Source organism: Lepus europaeus, chromosome 2, assembly GCF_033115175.1.
Source record: "Lepus europaeus isolate LE1 chromosome 2, mLepTim1.pri, whole genome shotgun sequence".
Taxonomy (NCBI): domain Eukaryota; kingdom Metazoa; phylum Chordata; class Mammalia; order Lagomorpha; family Leporidae; genus Lepus; species Lepus europaeus.
In genome coordinates, this window is record NC_084828.1 from 37795436 (window position 1) to 37807357 (window position 11922).

An 11922-nucleotide genomic window follows, 5' to 3' on the forward strand; every position below is an offset into this window, starting at 1 on the left:
ATCAACTGAAAATATGTGCAGTGTAAATTGGTGCCAAATAGAAGCCCAGACTGCAATGCATGGTATACTCCAGAATAATTCATGCTTTCCAAATTTATGTATGTTTCTAAAAATGCAATTAGAAAAGTTTTACTTGAGAGAGAAAGAGAATGAGAGACCTGGCTAGTTTGCTAGTTCCCTCCCCATATGACTGCAACATACAGTGCTGTGCCCCACGAAGCCAGGAGATCAGAATTCAATCCGTATCTGCCATATGGGTAGCAGGGACCCCAGTACTTGAACCATCACTGCTACTTCCAAACAAGTGCATCATCAAGAAGCTGGGATGACAAACAAAGGTAGGGATTATGGGATGTGGGCATCCTCAGAGGCAGCTTAACCGCTGTGCCAAATGTTAACCTCTAATGCACCTTAAATTTACACTGGTGACAATAAAAAAGCTAAAGCAAGCATTTATATCAAAGAAAGTTGTAAAGAGTTTCATTGAATATGAAATGTTAAATGAAGATTGAAGGGCTAAATTAATGAGATTATAATTCTTCATGACTCCTCAATATTTCCAATTTAAATTAACAGTCTAATTATCTGGTTTACAAACAGTTTATATGGTATATATATTTTCCTATATATTCAATATCTAATTACTGTGTTTGTTAATAGAATTGTATTTTACAAGATGTGTTAAAACATATATCTTTTGTAGAAAGAATAATTGTAGCAGTTGTAGCAAGCAGCGCCTATACTAATAGAATTAATGAATTTTAATATTGTCTGATTAGAGGGAGTCGCATAATATTTTAGAATATAGCCACATGTGTGTGGATCATTAAAACAAATAGCTTGCATAAACAACTGCAATATGGAAATTTTCATAGTCACATCAAATATTTCCTACTTATTTGCACAACCTGAGAATCCTTTCAATAAGCTCACCAGAAAATATAAAATGTATGAATATAATTTTTTTTTGGAAAACAAGTAATTTTTACAAATACAAGTTATAAATGATTTTGTTTCCTTTCCTTCCTCAAATTTTTTTTATTCTTTGGTTGCTAGTTAAAAAGAAGACACATAAAACTAGTCAAAATAGGGAAGTGATGAGATATCATAATAAGATATCTAGTAATAACGCTTCTAAGATAAAAATACCAAATAACAACAAAAATAGCTTGTTACTCCAAATTTAACCTATGAAATAAAGGTTTCATTTCATAACAAATGACACATGCCAAAATAGCTAACATTTACTTTTTCTTGTTTTCCAGAATATAATTTTGAGTGTTCATTCTCATGATCAACCAATATAAATAAAGTCTAATTCTAGGGTAGTGAGATTGTAAGACATAAAAGCATTTGTCATGATCTGACAGAACACTTGTTTCCAGTGCCAAATAATATTGCCCCATCTAGGGAGCCTTTGGTAATTTCTAGAAATATTTTTTATTATCACCATTTGGGGTTAGGTAGATAAAAAAAAAAAAAAAAAAAAAAAAAAAAAAAAAAAAAAACCTCTCCTTGAACGAATTTTATTCATATTCCTCTGAGGCTTCTTGTCAACTAGGCCTTGACACTGGCCTTTTATGTCCTTGGAATGATAGGCAAACTTTAGCTACATATCCTACTAAGTCAACTCAGTGACAACTTCCTACCCTCACCTTGGAGTTCTGATCAAGTTTCTAATCTCTCATCCTTCAATCTATGTCTTAGTCTGCATTTAACAAGAATTCTGTTAAATATCTTTTGCAAAAAAATTCATCACATTTTATATCTAATTAAGTTTCTCTATTAATAGTCCAAACTTTGATCACTTTACTCTGATTCTTGGTTATAAGTCTCAAGCTATTTTTGTGTGTGTATTCAGAATTAAGTTTAATCTCTCTTCTCTATTGCAATAGTCTTAACTTCTATTGCATTATTCTTGAATGTATTTTCCCTCCTATTTTAGTGAGCACTCATTCTATTTTAAAACACAAAAGCCTCTGAATTACTTCTTTTTAGCAAGATATTTTTTACTTCAATGGAGGCCAACAATGCTAGGCACCCCACAATATACAGGACATCCCTGTACCTTCAAGAATTATCCAGCCCACAATGTTAATAGTGTGGTGGTTGGCAAACCCTTGAGTAATCATAATAGCTAACAAATATGTGGCCATAGGTAGTCTTCCACTCCTCTCTGTAATAAATAGATCAAGACAATTTGAAAGTGGATTGAAGTTTTATAAGGACTGCCTAAAATGGCAACCCATACTCAGCACTGAAATTTGGGATATTTATAGAGAAGAAACCTTCTCGGTCTATTCTCTCTAGCATTGTGGTTGTGCTTTGAGAATCAATAGATGTACATCTCAACATTAGAAAAAAAAGATGCTTGAAATATGACCACTAGAATCCTGTACTAACTGGAATATTCTTGAAGTTCTGGTCAATAACTCTGTATAGTCATACTTACAAGAACGCTGCTGTCTGGCACCAGAAGTGATAACAGTGGACTGATCAAAGTGAGTGCCCTCTAAGCCAAGCATTAGAATCACAATCTTAATTCCGAGGAAGCCCCTAGGAAATGAAAGTAACTCAGTACGGACTTCCAGAAAATGCTAACTACTGAAACTCCTGCTCAGTTGATACATGTGAGCTCATGTAAAAGGTGGAAAATTAATGAAAGAGAATTAACAAGAAGGAACAAATAAATATAACTTGCATTTTGTATCAATGTTACCATAGCACAGAAAGATTAATAGTCACATGTGTCTTAATAGAACATAGAAGAGATGGAAGTGAGTAGTATCTGTGAAATCTAATAGCTCAATTGTAAAGCAATAAAATTCCTTAAAGAGAAAGAAAAGAGAGAGAAGCTATCACTACTAGAGGTTACCTGTTTCTTTATTTTTAAAGAATTATTTATTTATTTGAGAGTCAGAGTTACACAGAGAGAGATGGAGAGGCAGAGAGAGAGAGAGAGAGAGAGAGAGAGAGAGAGGTCTTCCATCCGCTGGTTCACTCTCCAATTGGCAACTGCTGGAGCTGGGCCAATCCAAAGCATCAGCTGGGAACTTGTTCTAGGTCTCCCACATGGGTGCAGGGGGCCAAGAATTGGGCCGTCTTCTATTGCTTTCCCAAGACAGAGCAGAGAGCTGGATTGGAAGTGGAGTAGTGGGGTCTTGAATCAGCACCTGTGTGGGATGCCAGCACTGCAGGTAGTGGCTTTATCTGCTACGTCACAGCACCGGCCTCTACCTGTTTCTTTTTGACAGACGTCAAATGTTATTTAATAAGAAGAAAAGGAAAAGGATATGGCAAACTAGAAATCCAAGTTGAAACAATGGAGTAGATAGGATCTACATTTATGATGGGGATTATTTGAAATAGCAAGTTGTTTGTTCATACTTGAAAGTTTACAAAGATCACTGACAGAGTTTTAAACTCTTACACTGCACACCAAATCAAATGGAAAAAATACAAGTCTTTTGGCCGGCGCCGTGGCTTAACAGGCTAATCATCCGCCTTGCGGCGCCGGCACATCGGGTTCTGGTCCTGGTTGGGGCGCTGGATTCTGTCACGGTTGCCCCTCTTCCAGGCCGGCTCTCTGCTGTGGCCCGGGAAGGCAGTGGAGGATGGCCCAAGTGCTTGGGCCCTGCACCCGCAGGGGAGACCAGGAGAGGCACCTGGCTCCTGGCTTCAGATCAGCGAGATCTGCTGTCTGCAGCGGCCATTGGAGGGTGAACCAACGGCAAAGGAAGACCTTCCTCTCTGTCTCTCTCACTATCCACTCTGCCTGTCAAAAAAAAAAAACAAAAACAAAAACAACAACAACAAAAAAACAAAAACAAAAACAAAATACAAGTCTTTATCTGCATAGTGGTTTGCCTGATGCCCCATTGTGTCTCCCAGTTTTTTTCCTTTCTGGAACACCTTTCCTTAAACCCCTGCTTTAACCAGTGTCAGCTGGGGGGAGCCTTGCAGACCCTCAGCCCTGAGGTCAGATTCTCCTAAAAGTGTACGTTCACTCCTCCTGGCTTTCAAGTGAGTAAAACATCCTTTTACTTTCCTTCTCTCCCTCCCTGTGCTCATTGTAATGATCACCCTCATTTGAATTGTTTGTTTACTTATCTGTGAGGACTTTTCTCTTTCACTAATCTTATACTTTCTGGTACAGTGCTTTACACCCAGGGGAAGTCAATAAGTATTCCAGACTGATTCTGCCTGCTTAAAAGCTTTAGGTGAAATAATTACCTTTCAGTAATTACAAACACACTGACACAAAAGCAAATCTTAAAGACAAGGAAACAAACTAAATAGTGAAGACAGAGAATGAAGGCTAAAGGAGTTCTTCTATAGTATTTATTACCTTTAGAAAAGATCTTTAATTTCTTCTTTATATAATAAAATATGGAAAACTTTCTATAAATCCACAAATATCATTATTTCTTTAATGTAAACTAGTGATGCAGGATTTCAGCATCAAGTACTCTGCAGAAGCACACTGGAACCAGATTGTCTGGGTAGAAATCCTGACTTTACAGCTCAGTACCAAGATGATTTCCTTTTTTCACCTGAGTTTCTTCTTCTTTGACAAACAAAACAGAGCACTACAGAGAGACTTAGGATAGTAATTCCCTGGGAAATTTGTGTTGAATGTTAAGTTTATTGATGATACGAAAATGCTTATAAACACATTTAGTAAGGATAAGTATTCAGTAAGGCTTACGGAGTATATTATTAATATATTTCTGATTAATGGATTTATTTACTGCTTTTCAAGATATACGAACTATTTCAAATACTGAATTTAATACAGTAAGCATCCATCTACAATATGAGTCCATATTTGAAAATAATAGAATAAAACAAAATAGATACCAAATAATTTCCATTTATCCTCCTGCATCTACACGCTACTATTCTCTATACTTTTTGTCAGCCTCATCCTATGCCCTTCAATTTCCTTTTTTTCCCCTTGTAAGTGGAGGAAAGTAAATAAATTGGAATCTGGGAGCATATTGTTGAGTATTTCTTTTCTAGTACCATTCATGCCATGATCTCTACCAGAATTACATTTTCTGTGAGTTCTAGAAATTTTTCTTCTGTTCATTCTATGTTTGTTTTAGTTTTGTTTTCTGGATGTTACTGATTACTATAAAGTTAGTAACTTCAAATGACATAAATGTATTATCATATAATCCTGTAGATAAGAAGACTGACACATATCCCTGGAGTAAGATCAAATTGTCAATAGGACTCAGATTTCTAGACTTCATGAGAGAATCCATTTATTTTTGGTTCTCTTTGAAAAGATATTCATTTATAAAGTGAGAGTGAGAAAAACCATGAGAGTAGACAGAAAGAGAGAGAGAGAGAGAGAGAGAGAGAGAGAGAGAGAGACATATGTTTCCCCCTTACTGGTTTATTCCCCATACACCCACAGAGGACATCACTGGGACAGTTCAAAATGAGAAGCAAGGCACACAATATCTGCATATCCCACATGAGTGGCTGAAACCCAATCACTTGAGCCATCGGTACTGCCTCTCAAGGTCTGTACTAGCAGGAAGCTGTAGCTAGTATTGTACCCAATTACTCTGATGTGGGATATAGGCATCTTAACCACTAGGCTAAATGTTCTCCACAAAAACTGTATTTTTTTTTCATTTATTAAACTTTTATTTAATGAGTATAAATTTCCAAAGTACAGTTTATGGGTTACAATGGCTTCCCCCCTCCCATAACTTCCCTCCTGCCCACAACCCTCCCCTTTCCCGCTCCCTCTCCTCTTCCATTCACATCAAGATTCATTTTCAATTCTCTTTATATACAGAAGATTAGTTCAGTATATATTAGGTAAAGATTTCAACAGTTTGCCCCATATAGCAACACAAAGTGAAAAAACTACCACTGGAGTAATAGTTATAGCATTAAATAACAGTGTACAGCAAATTAATGACAGAGATCCTATATAATGTTTTTTTTAAATTAATTAATTTTCTATTCCATTTCCAATTTAACACCAGGTTGTTTTTTTCCATTTCCAATTCTCTTTATATACAGAAGATCAATTCAGTATATAACTAGTAAAGACCTCATCAGTTTGTACCCACACAGAAACACGAAGTATAAAAATACTGTTTCAGTACTAGTTACAGCATCACTTCACATTAGACAACACATTAAGGACAGATCCCACATGGGGTGTAAGTACACAGTGACTCCTGTTGCTGACTTAACAATTTGACACTCCTGTTCATGGCATCAGTAATCTCCCTAGGCTCTAGTCATGAGTTGCCAGGGCTATGGAAGCCTTTAGAGTTCGCTGACTTTGATCTTATTCCAATAGGGTCATAGTCAAAGTGGAAGTTCTTTCCTCCCTTCAGAGAAAGGTACCTCCTTCTTTGATGGCCCCGTTCTTTCCACTGGGATCTCACTCACAGAGATCTTTCATTTAGGTCTTTTTTTTTCTTTTCCATGGTTTCTTGGCTTTCCATGCCTACAATACTCTCATGGGCTCCTCAGCCAGATCTGAATGCCTTAAGGGCTGATTCTGAGGCCAGAGTGTCGTTTAGGACATCTGCCATTCTATGAGTCTGCTGTGTATCCCGCTTCCAATGTTGGATCCTTCTCTCCCTTTTTGATTCTATCAGTTAGTATTAGCAGACACTTGTCTTGTTTGTGTGATCCCTTTGAATCTTAGACCTATCAGAGCCATCAATTGTGAGCTGAAATTGCTCACTTGGACTAGTGAGATGGCATTGGTACATGCCACCTTGATGGGACTGTATTAGAATGCCCTGGCACATTTCTAACTCCACCATTTGGGGCAAGTCCGATTGAGCATGTCCCAAATTGTACATCTCCTCCCTCTCTTTTTCCCACTCTTATATTTAACAGGGATCAGTTTTCAGTTAAAATTTAAACACCTAAGAATAATTGTGTGTTAATTACAGAGTTCAACCACTAGTACTGGAACAACAACAACAACAACAAATACTAAAAAGGATAAAGTATTACATTGTACATCTAGAGTCAGGACAAGAGCTGATCAGGTCATTGTTTCTTATAGTGTCCATTTCACTTAACAGGTTTCCCCTTTGGTGCTCAGTTAGTTGTCACCGATCAGGGAAAACAAATGATATTTGTTTCTTTGGGACTGGCTTAATTCACTCAGCATGATGTTTTCCAGATTGCTCCATCTTGTTGCAAATGACCGGGTTTCGTTGTTTCTTACTGCTGTATAGTATTCTATGGAGTACATGTCCCATAATTTCTTTATCCAGTCTACTGTCGATGGGCATTTGGGTTGATTTCATGTCTTAGCTTTTGTGAATTGAGCTGCAATAAACATTAATGTGCAGATGGCTTTTTTGTTTGCCAAATTAATTTCCTTTGGGTAAATTCCAAGGAGTGGGATGGCTGGGTTGTATGGTAGGGTTATGTTCAGGTTTCTGAGGAATCTCCAGACACACTTACATAGTGGCTTAACCAGTTTGCATTCCCACCAACAGTGGGTTAGTGTCCCTTTTCCCCCACATCCTCTCCAGCATCTGTTGTTGGTAGATTTCTGAATGTGAGCCATTCTCACCGGGGTGAGATGGAACCTCATTGTGGTTTTGATTTGCATTTCTCTGATGGCTAGTGATCTTGAACATTTTTTCATGTGTCTGTTGGCCATTTGGATTTCCTCTTTCTTCTCATTTCTAGCCTCTAGAAACTGTCGTATCCCTCCCTCCATCTCTAAATCTGTAATGCTTCATATCCATGAAGCATTTTTCCATAGCCTCTTCTCTTTCTGACCATAGTCAGGAAAACGTGTCTAGTCTAAGGTTCAGGGGAATAGATCAAGTTCACCTGATTAATTCAGGATAACTCTTCCATTTCAAGTTTTTTAAATTAATCACAATTTAAAGTTAATGTTACAATGCAAGATAAAATGTTCAAGGTTAAGATGTGGGTCTCTTCTGTGGTCTGTTAATTTACGTAAAATATTTGTAAAGTGGTGTATACTCCTCTGGGCTATTGCTGAGGTACTGCAACATATCTTGATATTTCTCTTAGCCTTACCCACACATGTATGAATAGAACCTTTATTATCAATTAATTTTGAATGTGCAAGATACACATAAACAAAGATTAAAAAATCCTGGAATGGATCATCAGCTTTAAATAAACCCAAAGATTATAACAAAACAGTGTGAGCGAATGACAATTGCTTAGCTGTATTTGCAGTAAGTAAAATCTAAGGGATTTTCAGGATGAGACAATCGTGTTAATCAAGCCAAATAATCTTGAAGAAGATATTAAGTGTCGTAGAAAATGAAGGAAATTTGAAGTACTTGGAAACAAGGAGATTTAATAAACAGGCATTGAAAGGCCATGTCTATGAATTTCTGGACCTTATAAAACTGCTTAAATTTATATAAAAGGAACAAATTTCATGCATTCCATGTATTAAAAGCATACTTCACAACCTACTCTTCCTCCTTCTTCCTTTCTTGTTTTTCTTTTAATTATTTTAGTGATATACTTTCAATTTACTTTATAGTCATAAGTTTAACCCTCCACTAAATAAAGAATTCAACAAGTAGTATGTAGAAAAGCTACTGTTCCTCAAATGTAGATAAGGACTATAAACAATAATCAATCTCAAAATGCAATTTTGTTTATACATGTTTCATTTTGTACTTTGTCTTTGGGGGGGTTGGTTTATTTCACTAAGCATACTGATCTCCAGTTGCATCCATTTTGTTGCAGAAGACAGGATTTTTTTTTTACAGCTGAATAATATTCCATCATATGTATATACCATAAGTTCTTTATCCAGTTACCAGTTGATGGAAATCTGGGTTGATTTCATATCTTAGCTATTGTGAGCTGAACTGCTTTAATACAGATAACACTTTCATATTCCGATCTCATTTCGTTCAAGTAAATTCCCGGGAGTGCATTGGGTGTGCGATATGGAAGATCTAGTTTCAGATTTCTGAGTAATGTATACACTATCTTCTATTATGCTGATACTGGTTTATACTTCCACCAACAGTGTGTTATATATCTTTTCCTAGGCCTACTCAACAGCATTTATTTATTTTTAATACAAAATTTTAATTTAGAAGTGTTTTTCTTTTTAATTTTAATGTTTTAAAAGATTCAATGTGATCTATAGATACAATACCAAGAACATAATGATATCCCCTTCCTCCCTCCCTTGGATGATAGCTATTCTAACTGGAGTGAGGTGACCTAATTTGGTTTTTATTTGCATTTCCCTGATGGCTAGTGATCCTGAGCTTATTTTCATGTGCCTATTAGTCATTTGTACTTAATCATTTGAAAAATGCTTGTTCATATCCTTAGCCCATTTCTTAAATGGATTGTTTATTTTGTTGTTGAGTTTCTTGGGCCTCTTATATATCCTCGATATTAATCCTTTAACAGATGCATAGTTGGCGAATATTTTCTCCCATTCTGTCAGTTAGTCCTTCATTTTGTTGACTATCCTTTGCCATGCAGAAGCTTCTTAGCATGTTGTAATCCCATTTGTCTGTTTTTCCTTTATTGTCTGTGCTTCTGAGGTCTTAATCAAGAAATCTTTGCCTATGCCAATGTCTTGCAGTGTTTCTCCAATGTTTTCCTCTAGCAAGTCAAGAATTTCAGGTCTAAGATTTTTGATCCCTAACCCATTGTGTGTTGATTTTTGTATAGGGTATAAGGTAGAGATTTCTTTCTTATCTCTGAATGCAGAAATTCAATTTTCCAAACATCATTTGTTGGGAGACTGTCCTTTCCCCAAGGAGTGATTTTAGCTCATTTGTTAAAGATCAGTTCATTGTAGATGTGTGAATTAATTTCTGGGGGTTATAATCTGTTCCATTGTTCCACAGGTGTATTCTTTTGAGAGCACCAAGTTGTTTTGCTTATAATTGCCCTGTGAGATACTTTAAACTCCTATATTATGATGCCTCCAGCTTTATCTTTATTGTTTAGGATTGCTTTAGCTATTCTTGGTCTCTTGTGATTTCATATGGATTTTAGAGTCATTTTTTCCAAATCTAAGAACATCTTTGATATTTTGATTGGGATTGCACTTAATCTATAAATTGCTTTAGGTAGTACATACTTTTTAATATTATTAATTTGTGAAATCCATGATTTTGTTTTGTGTCTTCTTCTATTTCTATGCTTAATGTTTTGCAGTTTTCAATGTAGAGCTCTTTCATGTCATTAATTAAATTTGCAATTAGAGAAGGCAGCAGGGAATGGGTCAAATTTTGTCCTCTCAGGAAAGAGATGGCATGTCAGTTAGCCAGCCTTACCAGGCTCCTAGAATCCCAGAAAGTAGTGATGTAATGTTCAGTATTGGAGATGGTAAAATTCATCTTTTTAGTAAAAGGATATACCTGTATGAAACACCTGTAAATACTGATATTTTGGGGATTCTTAATCAAATTGGCCTTCTCATTAGCCCATCACCTAAAGAGTTAAATAGCACTTGCATGGGCGATGGTTCAGGAAGGGGAGGGCACACTAGCAAGAACAGAGTGCTCTGAAAAGGGCCAGCTAGAGAACAATATTATTTACATTTTTAAAAGATTCATAAGTAACCATGAACACTTTTTCAAAGATTTATTCATTGACTTGAAAGGCAGAGTTATATGTAGAGATACTGAGAAGATCAGAGAGAGATCTTCTATTTACTGGTTTACTACCTAAATAGCTAAAAAGGCAGGAGTTAGGCCAATCCAGAGCCAGCACCCAGGAACTTCCTCGGAGTCTCCCACATGGCTGTAGGGACTGTAGTTTGGCCATCCTCCACTGCTTTCCCAGGAGCATTAGGAGGGAGCTGGATGGTAAATGGAGAAGCCAGGACTGAAACCAGTGCCCATGTGGTATGCCAGCATCACAGGCAGCAGCTTTACCCACTATACCACAACACCCCTGTCACATGCATTTTTAATACTCACTATTATACAAAGCAAAGATGTTTACCAGAAAAAAAAATAGAGCAAATATAAATCAGAATGATTTAAATATATGTATAACATCATGAAAGACTGTCCAAGAGAATAATTCCAAAAGGCAACAATTAAAAATAAAAGACAGGGTGGGCTATTGGCCCATTTCCTGTATATTGGCCTGTAAAGTATAAACATGGGAGTTGAGCTCAGGCTGAGATACTGTTTGTGCAAGGAAACGACTTCAATTGGGAGCAGCAGCACTGATGAATGATGTTAATCTTTGTGATACACAAAATTGTTTGCAGTTTCTTTTCTTATATTCTCTTGATTGCTGTGTTTCCTGTAATCTGGCTCACCAGCATTTATGTGAATCTCAGCAGTGAGCTCTCTAAGATCCTTCTCACAACTTTTTGTTCTCTCACATTCACCAGATTTTTCTTGCTTGTAAGTGAAATTAATGAATGCTACAATTTTGTGTATTAGTTGGCTTTTAACTATGTATGTGTAGTAATTTTAGATGAAAAAAATATTAAAAGAACTGCCCTGGGAAAAGATTTCATAAATGGTAAAATTCTCAGAAGTTTGGATTTTTTTATTTAAATAGAAAACAACTTGCCTACTGTTATTTTTGCCAAGCAAGTATAGATGAAATGCTAGAGTCTTTTTTTTAAAGAATCTATGTATTTAGTGTTAGTAGGTAGCTTAAAATATAATTACTGACAACTGGTATACAGTTTTCAAATTTTTAAAATGGAAATACTGCTTACATGGCTTTATATCTTTGGTTTTTAATGCTAGTCTTTTTGCCCATTCTTTCAAAAAAATCATTCTGTTTTTTCATTTTTCCTGTCTCATCTGCTCAGAAAACTTGACACCATTTTTATTTTTTAACCATTTTTCAATGCTAATGTGCTTTTTAAAAAAGATTTATCTATGTATTTGAAAGTCAGAGCTAAACAGAGAGAGAAGGAGAGGC